This window comes from Marmota marmota, unplaced genomic scaffold (genome assembly GCF_001458135.2).
Source record: "Marmota marmota marmota unplaced genomic scaffold, marMar, whole genome shotgun sequence".
In the NCBI taxonomy this organism is placed as follows: Eukaryota; Metazoa; Chordata; class Mammalia; order Rodentia; family Sciuridae; genus Marmota; species Marmota marmota.
In genome coordinates, this window is record NW_026000051.1 from 8,133,347 (window position 1) to 8,151,953 (window position 18,607).

General features: G+C 36.3%; 1 protein-coding gene across 5 annotated transcripts in view; it reads right to left on the reverse strand.

Annotated features, from left to right (window-relative positions):
- Positions 1-18,581, reverse strand: part of Rabgap1 (RAB GTPase activating protein 1) — a 162,373-nt gene extending 143,792 nt beyond the window's left edge. Inside the window, exon 1 of one of the 5 annotated variants that reach the window (XM_015497611.2) lies at positions 18,377-18,581. The gene's annotated coding sequence lies outside the window, so the exon portion shown is untranslated. The other 4 variants (XM_048813108.1, XM_048813107.1, XM_048813109.1 and 1 more) reach the window with 4 other exon arrangements.
- Positions 18,582-18,607: the final 26 nt, after the last annotated feature.

The window sequence follows — 18,607 nt, forward strand, 5'->3', positions numbered from 1 at the left end:
CCCCCCCCAAAAAAAAAAAAAAAAAAAAGAAAGAAAGATTACTAGTTCTACTACTCACTAATAGCATAAGCCTGGGCACCCTGAGCTTCAGTTTCCATAAGAGAAAAAGTTTCCTCTCTATCTCATAAAGCTATTATAAAAATTATCGGGGACTCGGGGCTGGGGATGTGGCTCAAGCAGTAGCGCGCTCGCCTGGCATGCGTGCGGCCCGGGTTCGATCCTCAGCACCACATACAAAGAAAGATGTTGTGTCCGCTGAAAACTAAAAAATAAATATTAAAAAAAATTATCAGGGACTATATGAATGAAACACTGAACAATATACAATACTGTAAGCATTCAAAAATTATAGCTTTTCAAAACCAACTTCCAATTAAAAAATATAAGATATTAATTGATTTAAGAAATCCAACTTAGTAAGGGCAGCAGAATACAATAGACACTAGTATTGCTGTATGTGGCCGTATATGTGGCCGTATAACCAATGTGATCCTGCAACCTGTATACGTGGAAAAATGAGAATTCATACCCCATTTGAATCAAATGTATGATATGTCAAGATCATTGAATGTCATGAGCAACTAATAAAAATAAAATAAATAAAATTTTAAAAAAAGAAATCAAACTTAGTAAACACATTACTGGGGCAAACATTTGGATTTCCTAATTTCATACTCTAATTCGTTTTTAATCTAAATATATGTAAAGGAATATGCAATATAAAGACATCTTATCTTATAAAGAATAAGATGTACCCATCACCTCATTTTCTCATCCTAACAATTCTGTAAAGCTGACAAGTTATTATTATCTACTGTTTTAGGTAAGATGATATACATATGTTTGGGGTTTGGCAGGCACTGATGGTTTGTTTCTTCATGTCAATACCAAGAGGGCCATGTTGTAAGCATAAGTTCAAAGATGTTTCCTTCTCTACAACTCCTTTAATAAAGTCACTTGAGATGACAGGTAATTTTGTTCACTTATGCTGCCTCCTGAATCATACCTAAAGTTCAATTGTGCTATATTTCTTACATCTATCCTTTCACTGTTTTTATTCTTACTGTCACATAAAAGGTCACTAGGGATTCTGACTGAAAATTAGTCTCATGATGTCAAAACTCCTAATAATTTTTTGCCCAAATTCACTATCTGTGCCATTAAGTGACAAGTTTATGTTCAATTATGCACTTTTGCAAAGAACTTGGAAAAAATGCATCTCATTCTTGCTGAACGAAGATTCATATTCATTCTCCATCTTCTCTAGACCGAGTTAATTGGAGACTGAAATGGAACAAACTGCCCATAAGGTCTCTTTGGACAATCTTTAAAAAGCACCTGGCTACTGGATAATGAGTGTTGCCTTTTTTAAAAAATTGAGCTTTTTTTGGACTATTAGATATTTTGTTTCTAGTTACTAATATTCTGAGTAGTAACAGTTAACTTGTGGCATGGATTTAAAAGAAGCAAAACCAACCTCACAGTAAGTGATCTAGTTTTTAAAGAGTGTAGATGATACTCATAACTGAATTTGACATGGTGAAAACAAAATGTGCTAGTGCCAAGCCTGTAGTTCAGAGATTGTTTGACCTTTAGTTCCTTGGTTTTGCTGAGATGTTCTTCTTGAAGGAGTATTAACTGCTTTCACCTCTTCTACTTCAGTGGAATTCCCAACTATCACTAACCAGTCCCTATCAAAAATGTGGCAACCTCTTTCAAAAACTATTAGTAATGCAAAATTTCAAAACCAAAGAAATTTTTTTGTAATTTCATTCTATTTTTAAAAAATATTTATTTTTTAGTTATAGTTGGACACAATACCTTTACCTAATTTACTTATATGTGGTGCTGAGGATCAAACTCAGGGCCTCAAGCATGCTAGGCGAGCACTCTACTGCTGAGCCACAACCCCGGCCCCCAAAGAATTTTTCAATTCTCACTTTACTTCTATCTGCATAAAGAAATGAAAATGGCCATTTCCTTATTCTGAAACTCTTACTAGCTCCTTGCTTCCATTCTACCTCTGACCAACTTTTCTTAGATATTTAGGTACCTTTCCTTCTGCTGGTGTATGTATATTTCTGTGTCTGTCTATCTCACTGAAGACTGAACCCAGGGATGCTTTAAAACCAAGTTACATCCCAGGCCTTTTTATTTTTTATTTCAAGACAGGTTCTCAAGCAATTCTCCTTCCTCAGACTCCCAAGCTGTTGGGGTTATAAGTATGCAGCGCCATGCCCAGCTTCTTTGCCTATTTTTTTTTTAATTCCACCTTTGTTCCTCTTTTACCTGAATATCTCATTAACTAACATGGTTATACCTTTCTATTGTATGCTGATAATACTCTATCCTATCTTTTCTCTTGAACACCACATGAGTATTTTTGTTTCTTTTCTATTCACTATCAAGTGTCTGATATATGCCAGGCCCTAGGAATAGTATCGTGGTGAGAAATAAAACGTACTACTTACCTTTGCTAGGTTTACAGTGGGAGAGAAAATGGACTATTGACAAGTAATTATAATACAGTACAATGCTTGGTACAGCAGAGATATGACAAGGGTTTCATGAGAATATACAGCAAGGCTCTATTATATGTGCCCTATTGTCATCTCAAAACCAATTCCATAGCTGGGCTCTGTGGCACACAACCTAATCCCAGAGGCTCCCAAGGCTGAGGCAGAAACAGGTTCAAGGTCAGTCTGGGTGACTTAACAAAACTGTCTCAAAAAAAGGTAGGAGAGCTGGAAATGTAGCTCAATGACACAGACCCTCTGGGTTTAATACCAGATGATAGACAAATTGAGGTTTAGATAGGTTGGGTAACTTGCTTAAGTTCAGAGAGAAAATTATGGAACTTGGTCCAAACCCAGGTATCTAGAAGCCTACGTTCATTTCTAGACTGTATCTCTTTTTTCCTTGGTGCCCCTAATCTCCATGTTTTCCTTATTCAATCCATTTTTTACGCTGCTCCCAGATGTATCTTTCTATAACACAAACCTGGTAAGATTACTCTCTGTTCAAATAAAAGAACAAGACAGGAAGCAGCAAAAGAATCACATCTCAAAGATGCTATAACAGGACAATTCCTGTGGGGTTTATGGTCCTTTAAAATTAAAAAAGGAGTTAAGGTGTAGCTCAGTGGTAGAGCACATGCTTTGCTTGCAAGAGGCCCTGGGTTTCATCCCAGCACCACAGTAAAATAATACTAAATCAAACAAGCAGGATACAAAGAAGTTATAAAAATGATACTATGTTAGCATCAACTCCCCCCCCACACACACCACCATCTCTGTATTTTGTTTCCCTGCACTTGTTTTCACATTTTTCTTACAGACTATCCCATGAGGGCAAGACAAACCTAACAAAAATCAATAGAAAACCCATCCCACCTTTAAAAAAAATTCCTTTTCACCACTACTAATTGCTAAATAATAGATGTCTTTGTTTGAAATCTGACTGAATTTGAGGGCTGTTTCTCTGATATTTGTGAACTAAGATAACCATATTAATTTATGCCTTTTGATTGATTCCAGGTTAGCTTTAAAACCCCAAAACTAAAAAAAATAAATAAATAAAAATTAATTATCTTGATGGAACTCACTATTAAAAGCAAGAAAATCCAGCTTATCTAAAAATTCCTCTTAGACAATTTTTAACCTATGATGCCTGTGACAGTTTACTTCTTTTAACTACTAAATGACTTTTTAAAATACCAGATGAACTACAAAAAGTACCTGAATGGGGCATAGTGGCACACACCTGTAATCCTACTGACTCTGGAAGCTGAGGAAGGAGGACTAGAAGTCCAAATCTACCCTTAGCAACTTAGTGAGACCCTGTCTCAAAAAGGGTTGGGGACTTCAGTTCAGTGGTTAAGTGTGCCTAGGTTTGATGCTTAGTACCCTCCCACCCCCAATATAGAAAAGATATCTGAAATAAAATATAGGAATTTAAAAAGCAAAAGTTTTTTAAAAAATATTTTACAAGTTGCAATCTTTTTACATTGGTAGTTAAATATACATAACATAAACTTTATCATTTTAGTCACATGTAAGAATACAGTCTATGGCATTAAGTACACTCACACTATTGGGAAATCTTCATCACCAACTACCTCAAGAATGTTTTCATATTTCCCAACTGAAAGTGCACCCATTAATAGTAACTCTCCATTTCCTCTCCCCACAGCCTCTGGGAGCCAACATTCTACTTTGTCCCTATGAATCTGCCTACTTAGGTACCTTATAAGCAATGGAATTATAAAGTATTTGTTCTATGTAAGTAGCTTATTTCAGTAAGCATGTGTTCAAAGCTTATTCATGTTGCATGTGTTAGAATTTCCTTCCTTTTTAAGGCTAACTTTTCATTAGTATGTATGCCACATTTCATGTATCAATTCATCCTTTAATAAAAGTTTTTAAAGATTGACTAGTTTTGTGGGATTTTTAAGGTCAAAAACTCACAAAACACAGTAAAATGCCTAAAAAAAACCATTGTTTTCAGTCATTTTTCACTTTTTCATGAGTAATCAAACCTTATTAAGATTTTAAACTATTATAATAGGAAAAAAACGGGGGGGAGGGGTGGTGCTGGGGCTGTAGCTCAGTGGCAGTGCACTTGCCTACTATGTGTGAGGCACTGGGTTAGACTTTTAGCACCACATAAAATTAAACAAACAAAGACATTCTGTCCATCTACAACTAGGAAAAAACAGACTTGAACATTGAATTCCTGGGTCCTCTTTTTGACTTGGGCAATGCTATGATCAAGTTATGTAATAGGAGGGGACCAATACTTTCTATACTTTTGTGAATCTAAGTACCTAGAAAAGTGGGGAAAATATCAGGTTTTTTTTCAGTATGATTTCGTAAGGTAGGTGTAAGAAGATCAATTTTAACAAATGAAGAAACTGAGTCTCAGAGCTACCTGAGTCACATGCTAAGTGCAAGACTTTGGGATGTCCATGTCATTCTGACCCTAAGTCAACAGTCTCTCTAGACTCCTCTCATGAAAGATACAAGTGGTAAGAAGAGGGGATGAAATGCAAATAAAGCCATTCATTTAACTCTGCCTGATTGTGTGAGTGCAATACGATTGACACCTGAAAAAAAACAAATCTCCATGTTCCTCTAGCTATTTCAGGAAACAGGACTTTGATTTTTTTCCAGAACTCCAGGTATGCTGCCTTTATGTCACTTCTATAAAATATCATTAAAACTAAATACTGATATTGTTATTTGGAAGCCACTTCCACAATAGAACTTACCTCTGAGAATACAAAGAAAACCAGCTTAGTGTTAATATACTACTCATTCACAAGGTCAAATTACACTTCTGACCTTGCTAGCATATTTTTAAGTATCCTCTTTTTCTGAACACATTTCTGAAGAATTTACATAGCATTTTATAAATATAAAAATATAAATATTTTAAGCAATAAGGGGTTTTCTAAAACCTTTTCTTCTTATTATTAGTCAATATAGTTCCTTCTCCTTTAGTAAGGAAATGAATCTATTTCATTTAGAATATCCACCTGTCTGTTGCACTTAGATCTGAAATGTTTTTTGTATTACTTCTCTTTTATCTAAGTGAATTTAATTCCAAGCAAGTAAGAATCCAATGTTTATCAAAATCTAAGATAATGCAGTAAAACATAGTTTCTCTTTTGTGTGATTTCTGTTTGCATGCCAGGGAAATGCACATTGGGAAACCAAAAATGTTTGGCAGAAGACATAAGTTTTCTTCACCTTCTTATCTGAGGACCTGATCCACAGTTAAACAAAAATGGAGGAACATTTATAAGTGAGCAGTCCATTAGCACTACACTGAGCCCCTCATTCACATCAGATAGTAGCCACTAGAAAGATACAAAATTCACAAATATTATGTTCCACAGGTATTTTAAACCTATCTGATAGATCTTTCCATACAGTTAAAAAAGTATAAAAAAGACTATCTGCAGGGAGACAATTTTTGAGGTAAGTATTAGTTTGAGGTTAGACAGAAATCAGCTTTTCCTGAATTCACAGAATTCAACAGGTAACTATAATAAGGAAGGAACCATTCCTCTTCTGCAGGTGTATTTGAGGTCTAGATAGAAAATCATGTGTCACAGTACAAAAGTGACTTTTATAACACATTCCTAGAGTCAGTTTACTAAGATACCCTGAAGGGTACAAGAGAATTTATTACCTCTATAAAAAATATTAAAATTATTAACTCATGGCTCTTTTTATTAATATTATACAAATACCCAATATTCAATACAATTTAGACTTGAATGATCTTATTACTCTTGATTATATTTAATACATTCTTATATTAATTCATCTTTAAGTGATAGAAACATCATCTTCAGATTAGGGAAAACAAGTTTATAATTACAGATTGTCAAGTTACATTACCAAAATGTATAAATAAAAATGGAAAAGAGAAAGTTTTAAATAGGGTATTTTTAAGCTATGTTAATAACATAAATAACATTAAAATTACCATAGAAATTCATTTGTTAATATATCTTAATAAATGTAAGACATTAGTAAAGAGAAAAATGTCATTACCACAAAGTTTTACAAATCCCAAGGACTAGTGGTTTCTAACACAGTGCTGATGCTGATATGAGCCTAACTGAAAATATGTAACAATTATGCATTTTCTCTTGGACAGATACAAACCCTCAAATCTGGCAACACAGCCATACAACTAATATTTCTCAGGCTAGGGATGTAGCACAGTGGTGGAGCACTTGCCTAGCATGTGCAAGGCCCTGGGTTCAACCACAACAACATACAAAAACATACAGACAAATACACTTACATTTTAAAGCCACAGTAATACATACTATTTAATGTCAAGCACAAACTTAAAGGTAGGCTTATAGCTTTATTTTACTCTATGGTGATCAGAAAATGGGATGCAGGGGGAATCAGGTCTCATAGAACTCTGGACTGAGAGAAGGAACAAACATCAAGAAATTCTCATTGATGACTACCTCAGAGTAGTTGATTTGGAAAGAGAAGGGACACTTCTAGGCTAAATTCTATAAACATGTTCATGACTTACATACTTCCATATTTGGAATAAAAATAAGGCAAATAGAGCCAATAAGAGTGGTTACAATATAAGAGTAAATGTCCATCCAATATTGTTTTGACTTAAAAGTTTCCTAAATAACAATACAAGAAGAGAGATGAAGGTGGAAGAGAATGATCAGGTACCAGATTATGCAAACATAAAAAAGAAACACAGTTGGGCTGGGGTTGTAGCTCAGTGGTAGAGCACTTGCCTCCCACGTGTGAGACCCTGAGTTCAATCCTCAGCACCACATAAAAATAAACAAACAAAAATAAAGATATTGTGCCCATGTATAACTTAAAAAAAAAATTAAAAACACATTAAGTTGTTCTAGTGATTTTTTTGTTTTGTTTTGTTTTGGAATTGTGCTACATTCTAGCTTTTTATTTTTTATTCAGAGACAGGATGTGCCCTAAGTTGCTAAGGCTGGCCTTAACTTGCAACTCTCCTGCCTCCGCATCCCTAGTCACTGGAATCACAGTCATGGGCCACTACACCCAGATTGTTGTTGTTTTTCAGGTACAGCCATGGGCATCAATTTCTTAAGCTCTGGAATTTCTTTCCTCTGAATTTAAACTATGTAAAACCAGTAAAAAACAAAGCGGTTAAAACGTGCCAAAATGACATGCCAAATTTTGCTTCATATATATTAGTTAAATTGGCACTTTTAAAATAATATTTGAGTTCTATAGACAAGAAAGATTTAAGAGTGTTGTATTCATTTATCCCACATTCTTGATAATCTAATAATATCTCATAATATTGAAAATTGCAAACATAATTATGTGCAGACTATGTCAGATCCTTAGCATACCAGTGTTTTTACAAAGATACTGAAAGTAGCAATGATTTAAACCATTATTTTCTAATGTCTATACTCAAAAGCCGTTATCAAAACAATGAAGCTTTAACTGAAATTTTACTAAATAAAAGACAATGACTGCTCTAAAAAGTCTGGGCTGTTAAGTTTGGTTATATTATGGAAAATCATGTCCCCTCATGAAGGTAGAGTATGTAATGTGTACAAGACACTTCTCTCAACATGCAGAGAAGATAGGAAACATGTATCAGAGTACTCCCATACTGTTAATCACTTTTATATTTTATACAAAATACAATACCAAATATGCCAAAATGCATATAGCTGACAGGTTAACTTTTCAAACATCTCTTATTAAGACCAATGAGTTAACTACAAACTTACAAATCTGAAACAATGAAAGGAAGTGTACCCCAATCTAGCAATATGGCAACTTTGGCATGAGACCAAGTTAATATTTTGTATTAGAGCTACATGTGAATTTTAAATGTCACCAATACATACAAATCAATAATGGATTCAAATCTTATTAATACAAACTAAAGTGTACAAGAACGATCATCAATCTCTCCTGTATTCATTTTCAGTTTTTTAAGCTCTACTTAAAGTTTCTAGTATAATTTATAGCACTCTACACAGACCTGAATTAAGGCAAAGGTCCTCCATTTAAAAAAAAAAAAAAAAAAGTGTCCTTTCTTGGCACCTACACTTTATTCCTAACTACTTTTCAAACAATGGTTTAATGTGGTAAAGTTTTTCCTGCCTAAAGAAAGCAGTTGGAAACGCACACACTCGTTACTTCTACTCATAACAAAAATAAATACAGGTGTTGGTCTAAATGAAAATATCAAATGAAGTCTCCCCGCGCCACACCCTCCAATTGACAAAAGCCAAAAGATCTCAAATTCAAGTTGAAATATGATTTTAAACTAAGGGAACACTAGTAGCATAATCATTTAACAGTTTCCTTCTAAGATAAATGAAAAGGAATTTACTTCTAAGATAAATGAAAAGGAATCCTCAGTAACCAGAGGTATGCAAATACTTAACAGTTTGAATGTTAGAAGCCCATGGACCAAAGTACTAAGCAGTGGATAGCGAACTCCTGGAGGCCGGGGTTACCCTCTAGCTTAACACACAAAACCCTGAAGGTTGCTGAAAACCAAGATACAGCAACAAGGTGTTGAGGCAGACGCTTCTAGTAGATAGGATGAGTGGGATGTCAAAGGCACTTTAATTGCAGGCGGGGAAAAAGAAAGACAAACATGAGATGATAGAGCGACACTAAAAGAGCAAGCCTTTGAAACTCGGCGCAGCCCAGGAAGCCAAGCCTGAGGCCCAAGTCAGCCACACATACAGGCCTAGTAGGCAACTGGGAGAAACTGAGGCGGAAGGGACAGTCTGATTCCCAAAGGGGAGAAACGAAAACAAGAAAGTCAAGACACAAACCGGCTTCGCTGGGGAGGGGGGTTGGGTGAAGGGGAGAAGGGCAGCAACCGCAGAGCTCAGAAGACAAGACACCCACCCAGACAGGGGGAACCGGTTTGGGCAGGGGCTCCCGGAGCGTCAAGCTGCGCATGCGCCCTCTCCCAACCACGGCTCGCCCCCACCCCCGCCCCAATCACGGCTATCCTCAAAACTCGGCCCGTCGAGGGACCTGAACGCAGCCTCCAGCTAGACCCACGGGGCGAGAACACAGCTTGACTTCCCACAGGGGCTACTGCAAAATGCCCCCGGGGTTGGTAGGAGGGGAAACGCGGCCCTACCCGACCCGCCGTCTCCTCCTCTACCGCCTGCTGTCCACCGTCCCGGAGGCTCCGCCACCAGGGCCTCCCCAGCCGCCCTGCCCCCGCACCCTGCCCCCTACTCACGTGAAAGCGGCTCCTTCCGCCCTCCGCTCCGCCCCCTGCCCCGTCTCATAGGCTCGGGACGAAGACAAGAAACCTCATTGGCCGAACCCCGGGCAGCAAGGCGGGGTTTCCTTTTCACCGAGCCCCACCTTGGTTTTTAGACCGACTCTGGAAATGCGCATGCGCAGAGCGTGCTCGCCTGGGCTGCACCTGTGCGGTGGTAGATTAATGTCTAGACTTAGACCGGCAGCAACTGTGATGGCAGCAGCCGCTTAGAGCAGGGGTGGCTTCGGCCTGAGAGGTACTATCTGTGGAACCTCAGAGGAAGAACGCGTGCTAGAGCAAGGAATCTTTTGCCCATCTTTCATGTGTAAGTCCTGTTTGAAAGCAGCACTTACTTAACAGTTGTGACTCAAATCACCCATAGTTTATTGAGAGCCCACTGTGTACCCGGGTAAGAATTTCACAGGCATCTCATTTAATCTTTACGCTATGAGGATGGTATGATAAAGGAAATCTCTAAGTCAAAACTTCTGACTCCCAAGTCCAAAAGCCCCTGGTATTTCAGTCAGTGAAGAGGATAGGAATGGGGTTGGGGTTGTAGCTCAGTGGTAGAGGACTTGCCTAGCACATATGAGGCACTGGGTTCCATCCTCAGCACAACATAAAAATAAATAAAATAAAGGTATTGTGCCCACCTACAACTTAAAAAAAAAAAAAGAGGATAGGAATGAACAAGGATGTTTCAAACTGTGACTGGAAAATGGGAATTTTATTTTAAAAGGATTCAATGGTAAAATACAAAGCAACAGCATAATTAAGTTTAAAGTCCTTGTCCTGAGTGAATTTATAGTGTATCTGGGAACAAAACAATGATTATTAAAGTACTACACAAGTCTTGATGTTTAAAATAATTCTGGCCTCTTTTACTCTTCAAAAGTCATAGGCTGTTTTCCTGGTTAGTCATTTGCAAATGTTTCCCTGCGGATAGTGCATGCAGATCAAACAGAGAAGCAATAAAAAAAAAAAATTATGCTCTCTCTGTGTCTTGTCTATTACCGTAGACATGGCTGCACCCCTGCAGGAAGTAGTTTTGCTTCATGTCTCCTTATATAGTTATGTAATACTGATTTTAAGGTATTCAAATAATATTAGGAAAAAAGTTATAAACCTTCTGAACTGACATCCTGACAAAACAATGGTTAATATTTTGGTTACCAACTTTTATGTATTTTTTTTTTAATTTTTTTTTAGTTGTAGATGGACACAATACCTTTATTTACTTTTATGTGGTGCTGGATAGGACCCAGTGTTTCACACGTGCAAGGCAAGTGCTCTTATCACTGAGCCACAACCCCAGCCTCTGTATTTCTTAATTCAAATATATACTGCAAACATACAAGTAAATCTTAATATAATTTGCTTAAATAAAATTTTCTTACATACTCAATGTAATATGCCTTGCCAAGAAATAGAAAATAGAGACAAGCTAAAATAACATTAAATTCCACTACCAATCAGTATTTTCCATGCACATCCTGTTGTGTGTATACATTTTTTAAAGAAACCAGTTTAGTAATCTGCTTTATTTGATACACAATATCTTCTAATTTGAGTAAATTTTTCTCTAATTCGTGAATCACACATTTTCTTTACAGCTGGCCGTCTCAAATCAGTAATATTTCAGGAAAATTTCCCTTCATGTAATACCTAACTAACTACAAGTAAATATTCTATTGACCATTCCCAGGTTCCAATCCACACATTGTATCTAGTTACTGCCCTTAAGCTTTTTAAAATGTGACACTTAAAAAATCAAGATACTGAGCCAGGCATGGTGGCACATTCCTATAATCCTAGTAGCTTGGAGGGCTGAGACAGGAGAATGGCAAGGTCTAAGCCAGTCTCAGCAATCTAGCAAGACCCTAAGCAATTTAAGGAGATCCTACTTCAAAATAAAATATACAAAAAGGGGGAGAGAAATTGGGGATGTGGTTCAGTGGTTAAGCACCCCGGGTTCAATCCCTGGTATCCAGAAAATTAATTAATTGATTGATTGATTAATTAAAGGCACTGTCTCATTGCAGAAATCTGGTCAACTGAAGTGCAAAAATCCTGAATTTGAATGGTTGCTTCCTCAAGGAGTTATTGAATTTATTCTTCTATATCTGATGTTTCCTGCAAATTAGTCATAATATCTGAATGCCTAATGGATTCAAGCTAAACATTTGGACTAGTGCACATCATATATGATGTCATATTACACTTCATATTATTTCCTGATATTAGATAGAATACATATTATGCATTGTACAATATTGTGTATTTTATCTAATATAGCAATTCCGATGTTGGCCATTGAATCAGTGATGATATACATGCTATTTTTATCTTTGAGTCCATTTTCGAAACAGACTTTATATACTCTTTCAATGCCTACCATTGCCATATGTTATAATATCCTATGCCAAACACAGAAAACTAACTTTGGTTTTCAAATATGCTCAACTTTTTTCAGCATGTGGCTTTGTCCCTTAGAACAATAACATTAATGTATGAGTAGAATATGGGTCTGTATGAAACAAAGCAATGCACAATGCAATAGGCATGAGCCAGAATGGGAAAATCCTTAATAGTAAAATAAGGAAACTGAAGTTCAACCTATAGTTACAGGGATGCCTTGTTTTTTTTTTTGTTTGTTTTTTGTTTTTAAGATAATGACACTATCTGTGATCAGAATAAAACATCACTCTGGTAAGAATGCCTGCCTATGACTCCAGCGACTTGATTCAGGAGGCTGACAAAGGGAAAATTACAACTTTGAAGCCACCTTCAGCAACTTAGCAAAACCCTATCTCAAATAAATAAATAAAACAAAAACCAGCTGTTTTAAAGCCTTTGTCTATAAGCCAGACATATGGGATTCCTGAGAGACAGTTTCTGTTGATTTATTCTTTTGAATAGTTCATACTTTGCTGAATCTTTTATGCTTTGTGATTTTTTCATGAAAATTGGACACCTGAATCTTAAAACATGGTGACTCAAAATCAGAAACTCTCTTCCATCAGGTTTGCTGGTTTTTTGTTTGGTTGGTTGGTGTTTAAATTCTCTCTGTGCTAGGGGATCAGCCTAAGGTAAAAGCTTATGGTCTTCTTAGTTCTTTTCTGAGCCTGTATCCATCCCTGATTAAAGCCTTCTATTTTCCTCCATATAAGTGATTGCTTTGAATATCCTAATCCTTAGATGTCTGGTTCCCAAATAAAATGATATGGAAACATACAAACAAAACAAATACTGTTTCTTTCTTTCTTGAAGCTGAGTCAGAAAGTGTAAGTTCCAAAGAAGAAGACAGAAAGAAGGGCAGAAAGAGTATTTGAGGAAATAAAGGTAAAAAACTCCCCAAATGTTATGATTTTTACAAAGTTCAACAAATTCCTACTAGGAAATACTCAGAAAGCTTCATCAAACATTAGAACCAATGTCACAAGCCAAAGACAATCTCCAAAGCAATAACAAAGAAGCAACCTGTGAAACAAAAACAGATCCTCAATAAGATTAATTATAATTTCTAACTCCACTTTTAATTTTCTTAATGACCTAAAAGTCAAATGTATAAAATACCTATATTAATGGACACATATGATGTCATCTCTTACCTCAATCAACAAAAAAGTACAGAGATATATAGGACCAGAACTTTTGAATGAATTGAAGTTAAATTGGTGTCAATTCAAATTAGATGATTAAATTGATGGATTTCAATCCCCACTGTACGGTATTAAGAGGGTGGAAACTTAATCCGATTATGGTATTGAGAAATGGGACCTTTGTAATATGATTAGGACTAGTCAAGGTTATCAGGTGGAGACTACATGATTGGATACTAATGGCTTTATAAGAAAAAGGAGAGAGACTAGAAAAGGTACACACACACACACACACATACATATACACTCTTTCCAAATGATGTCCCCTGCCACTTTGGGACTCTACAGGCTTCAAGACTATCAACAGACTGGCTCCTCAACTTTGAACCAGACCAGTGAGCCAAAATAAACCTCTTTTTTTTTTTTTTCTAACTTACCCAGTCTGCGGTATTGTTAGCAGCAGAAAACAGATTAATACAGATGTTAAATCCTATTGTAGCCACAAAGGAAGTATCGGTAGATTACAAAAAGAAATAATGCAGAAATCAAACACTTCAAGATTAAACAAAAACTAACTAAATAGAAAAGGCAATAGTAATGGAGGAAATGAGAACTTTAAAAAGCAGTAAGGTATCAACAATAAAAAAATAGAAAAATGACAGATATAAGTTCCTCCTTAACATTATTAATATAAATGGTTTAAACTCTCCAATTAAAAGACAGAGATGAGCAGATAGTTTTTTAAAAAACATAGTCCAACTGGGCACAGTGGCACACACATGTAATTCCAGCAACTTGAGAGGGTGAGGTTGGAGGACTGCAAATTCAAAGCCAGCTCAGGAACTTAGTGAGGCCCTAAGCAAACTAGCGAGATCCTGTCTGAAAAAATAAAAAGGCCTGGGGATGTTGCTCAGTGGTTAAGCATCCTTAGGTTCAATCTTTGGTAAATAAAATAAATAGCAACAACAACAAATAACCATGGTCCAACTACATGCTGTCTACAAACTCATTTAGACCTTAAGACACAATTAGGTTGAAAAAGGCTGAAATTAATAAAATAAGATGTTCCATGTAGATAGTAAATAAGAGAACTGGGGTGGTTATACTAAATTTAGACAAAATAGACCTTAATTTAAAAAGGTTAAAAAGATAGAATAACATATATTAATAAACATTTCAATACAGTAAGATTATATAAAAATGTACTTATCTAGTAACAGACTTTCAAAATATATGATGCAAAAACTTGATACAATTAAAAGAAGTAGTAAAACAGTTCTACAATAATAGTTGGAGACTACAATATCCTATAATCCATAAGTGCTAGAATAAAAACCAGATTAGTAAGTAAATAGAGAACTTGAACATCTTAAAACCAACTAGACCTAACAGACATAGATCATCCCATCCAATAATAGGATACACATTCTTCTCAAGTGCATGTGGGACATTCACCAGGATAGACCATACATTAGGCTATAAAACATGTCTAGTTTATTTATTTTTTAATAAGATAGATAACTAAAGTATCTTCTCTAAACATGATGAGATGATGTTAGAAAACAGCAGCTGATGGGCTGGGGAAGTGGCTCAAGTGGTAGCACGCTCGCCTGGCATGCGTGCAGCCCGGGTTCGATCCTCAGTACCACATACAAACAAAGATGTTGTGTCCGCCGAAAACTAAAAAATAAATATTAAAATTCTCTCTCTCTCTCTCTAAAAAAAAAAAAGAAAGAAAGAAAAAAGAAAATAGCAGCTGAACAAAAACTGGAAATTTTCACAAATAAAAATAACATATACCCAAACTTATAAGTTAGAGTAAAAGCAGTGATCAGAGGGGAAATACACATTTGTAAATAACCATATTAAAAAAGAAGAAGCTGGGTGCGGTGGTGCATGCCTGTAATCCCAGTGGCTCAGGAGACTGAGGTAGGAGAATCCAAAGTTCAAAGCCAGCCTCAGAAAAAAATCAAGGCGCTAGGCAACTCAGTGAGACCCTGTCTCTAAATAAAATACAAAAAAGGGCTGGGGATGTGGCTCAGTGGTAGAGTGCCCCTAAGCTCAATCCCCAGTAAACTCCCCCCTCCAAAAGAAGAAAGTTCTCAAATCAAAAACCTAAAGTTCACACCTTAAGGAACTATAAGAAGAAGAGCATACGAAACCCAAAGCTAACAGAAGAAAAGGAATAAGACAATCAGACTAGAGATCAACAAATTAGAGTACAGAAAAACAAACAAACAAACAAAAATCAATGAAACCAGGCATGGTGGTAACTGCCTGTAATTTCTACTACTTGGGAGGCTGAGATAGGAGCTTCGCTTGAGCCCAGGAATTTGAGACAAGCCTGGGCAACATAGCAAGGTTTCTTTAAAACAAACACACATACACACACACCCCAAAATTGAGGACCCTTACTTAAGCTAGACTAATGAAGAATGAAAAAGATATTACACAAATGACTAAAATCAGAAATTAAAAGTGAGGCGTTTACTCTCAACATTACAGATATAAGAGATTAGTATTAATAATTACATGCCAATTCCTTAAAACTTAAAAACTTCCTAAACTGATTCAAGAAGAAATAGAAAACCTCAACAGATGTATAACAAGTACAGATTGAATCAGCAATTGAAACTTCTCAACAAAACAAAGTGCCACACAGCTTTACCTGTGAATTCTATTAAACTTTAAGGGAGATATTTCTAACAATGCTTTTCAAACTCTTGCAAAAAATTGAAGAAGAAGGAACGTTTCTTAACACATTTTATGAGGCCAGCATTACATTGGTAACGAAGCCAGATAAATGCACCACAAGAAATTACAGATCAATATCTCTTATGAATACAAATGCAAAAATAATCAACAAAATATAAACAAATCAGGGCTGGGGCTATAGCTCAGTGGTAGAGCACTTGCCTCAAAAGGTGTGAGGCCCTGGGTTTGATCCTCAGCACCACATAAAAATAAATAAATAATAAATGAAGATCATATATATATATATATATATATATATATATATATATAATCCAAAAGCATATTATAAGAATTATTCATCATAACCAAGTAGAATTCATCCTAATTAGTTCCACATGAGATCAATTAATATAATACAATACAAAACTAGAATGAAGACAGTTAGTATACAAGCATCCCAATTGGTACAGAAAAGAGATCTGATCAAATCCAACACCCTTTCATAACATCTCAGAAAACTTAAATAGTGAGGAAATTCTTTAACATGATAGAGGTATTAATGAAAAATCCACAGTATGAGAAACTTCATACTCAATGATGAAAAGCTTTTTCCTTAACATCAAGACTAAAACATAATGCTCACTTCCACTGCTGCAGTTCAACACTGTTCCAGTATCCAGAGCTACCAGATTTAAAAAAAAAAAAAAGAAGAAGAAGAAGAAGAAAAAAGCAAACACGTAAAAAAAAAAAAAAAAAAAAAAAAAAAAAAAACTGTATTGGAAAAGAGATAAAGCAATCTGTAATCACAGACTAACAGACTACACTGTCTAATATGTAGAAAATTCCAAAGAATCCACAGTATAGCTACCATAGCTAATAAACAAATTCAGTAAAGTTGCAAGGATACAATAACAATATACATAAACAGTTGTTTTCCACACTAGCAATAAATATGAAGAGGAAGTAATTCAATCAAAATATCATCTAAATGAATGACACATCCTGAAAACCTGAAAGCTGAATAAAATTAACAAAGAACTAAAAGAATGGGAATATATCCCATGTTCATGGATAGGTACACATAACTGTTGTCAATAATATCCAGTTGTAGGTCTAGGGTTGTGGCCCAGTGGTACAGTGCTCATCTAGCAGGTTTGCCGCACTGGGTTCAATCCTCAGCACCATATAAAAATACATAAAATTAAATAAAGGTGTTGTATACATCTGAAATAAAAATATTAAATAATAATAATACACAGTTGTCAATGATATACACAGCAAGGTACAAATTCAATACAATTCCTAAAGCCTTTTTTGAAGAACTGGAAAAGTCAATTCTCAGTTCAGATGTAAGTGAAAAAAAAATCTGACATTAACAAAATGATATTGAAAAAAGAAAAAACTGAAGAGCTTACAAGGTGCAACTTCCAAACAGCTGTAACTAAAGTAATTAAAACAGTATTGACTCAGGAGGCTGAGGCAGGAGGATCACAAGTCTGAAGCCAGCCTCAGCAACTTAGCTGGGGATGTGGCTCAGTGGTTAGGTACCCCTGACTTCAATCCTAATAGTAATAAATGTACTAACAAAATAATATATAGACCACTGTACTATAGATAGTCCAGAAATACACGTTTACGTATATGTAGCCAGTTGATTCTCAGCAAGAATGCCAAGACTGTTTAACGTGGAAAGACATCTTTTCAACAAAACTGTATATCACACATAAAAGGATAAGGTTGAACAGAACTAATGGTGAAGGTTACACAACATCGTGAATGTAATTAATCACAGAATTTAACACAAAAGATTAAAATGATTATACTTTCTCACAATACCGCCCCAAGGGCGGGGGGGAGAAATAGGGAGAATTCAGTAAACAATGGGATTCAAAGGCAATGAAAATGGTTCTAGAATGATACTAAAATTTTCTGGTTAGGGAGGAATTAAAGGATGATGCAGTTCACCAACACGTGAACTACAGGGGCTGAGTGGAGGCAGGTCTGGAGATGAACTTGAGATACTCAAAAGGCATATTAACACTGGGATAACCAATTGGAAGATGTCTTCTGGACGGTTGGCTCTGGAGCTCAACACAGGTATCTGGGATGTCGAGAAAGATCTGTAAAGGATCTGGAATGTGAATGCAAGAGATTACCCTAGGACTGACACGGGAGGAGAAAGAACCCCGAGGCAAGATTCCTAACAAACACCGAAATGAGAACAAACTGCTTTCTGCATTCCTGGCTCCCGCGCGTCTAGTCCACATCCCTAAACGGGAGGGACTTACCAAGGATTAAGAGCGGAGGCGCCCTTCAGGCCCACGCCATGAAGCAGACGGCGGAGGCCCAGCTCGAGAAAAGCCGCCGAGAAGGGAGCCTGGGTCAACTGATCCTCGAGAAACACACAGGGCCGAAGCCACGGACACTTCACGAACCACAGCACCAGCGGGAAGCTAACGAAGTGGCAAGAGTACTGGGCATTCTGCCCGCGCCCCGCCCACAGCGTGGAAAGTCCCTCT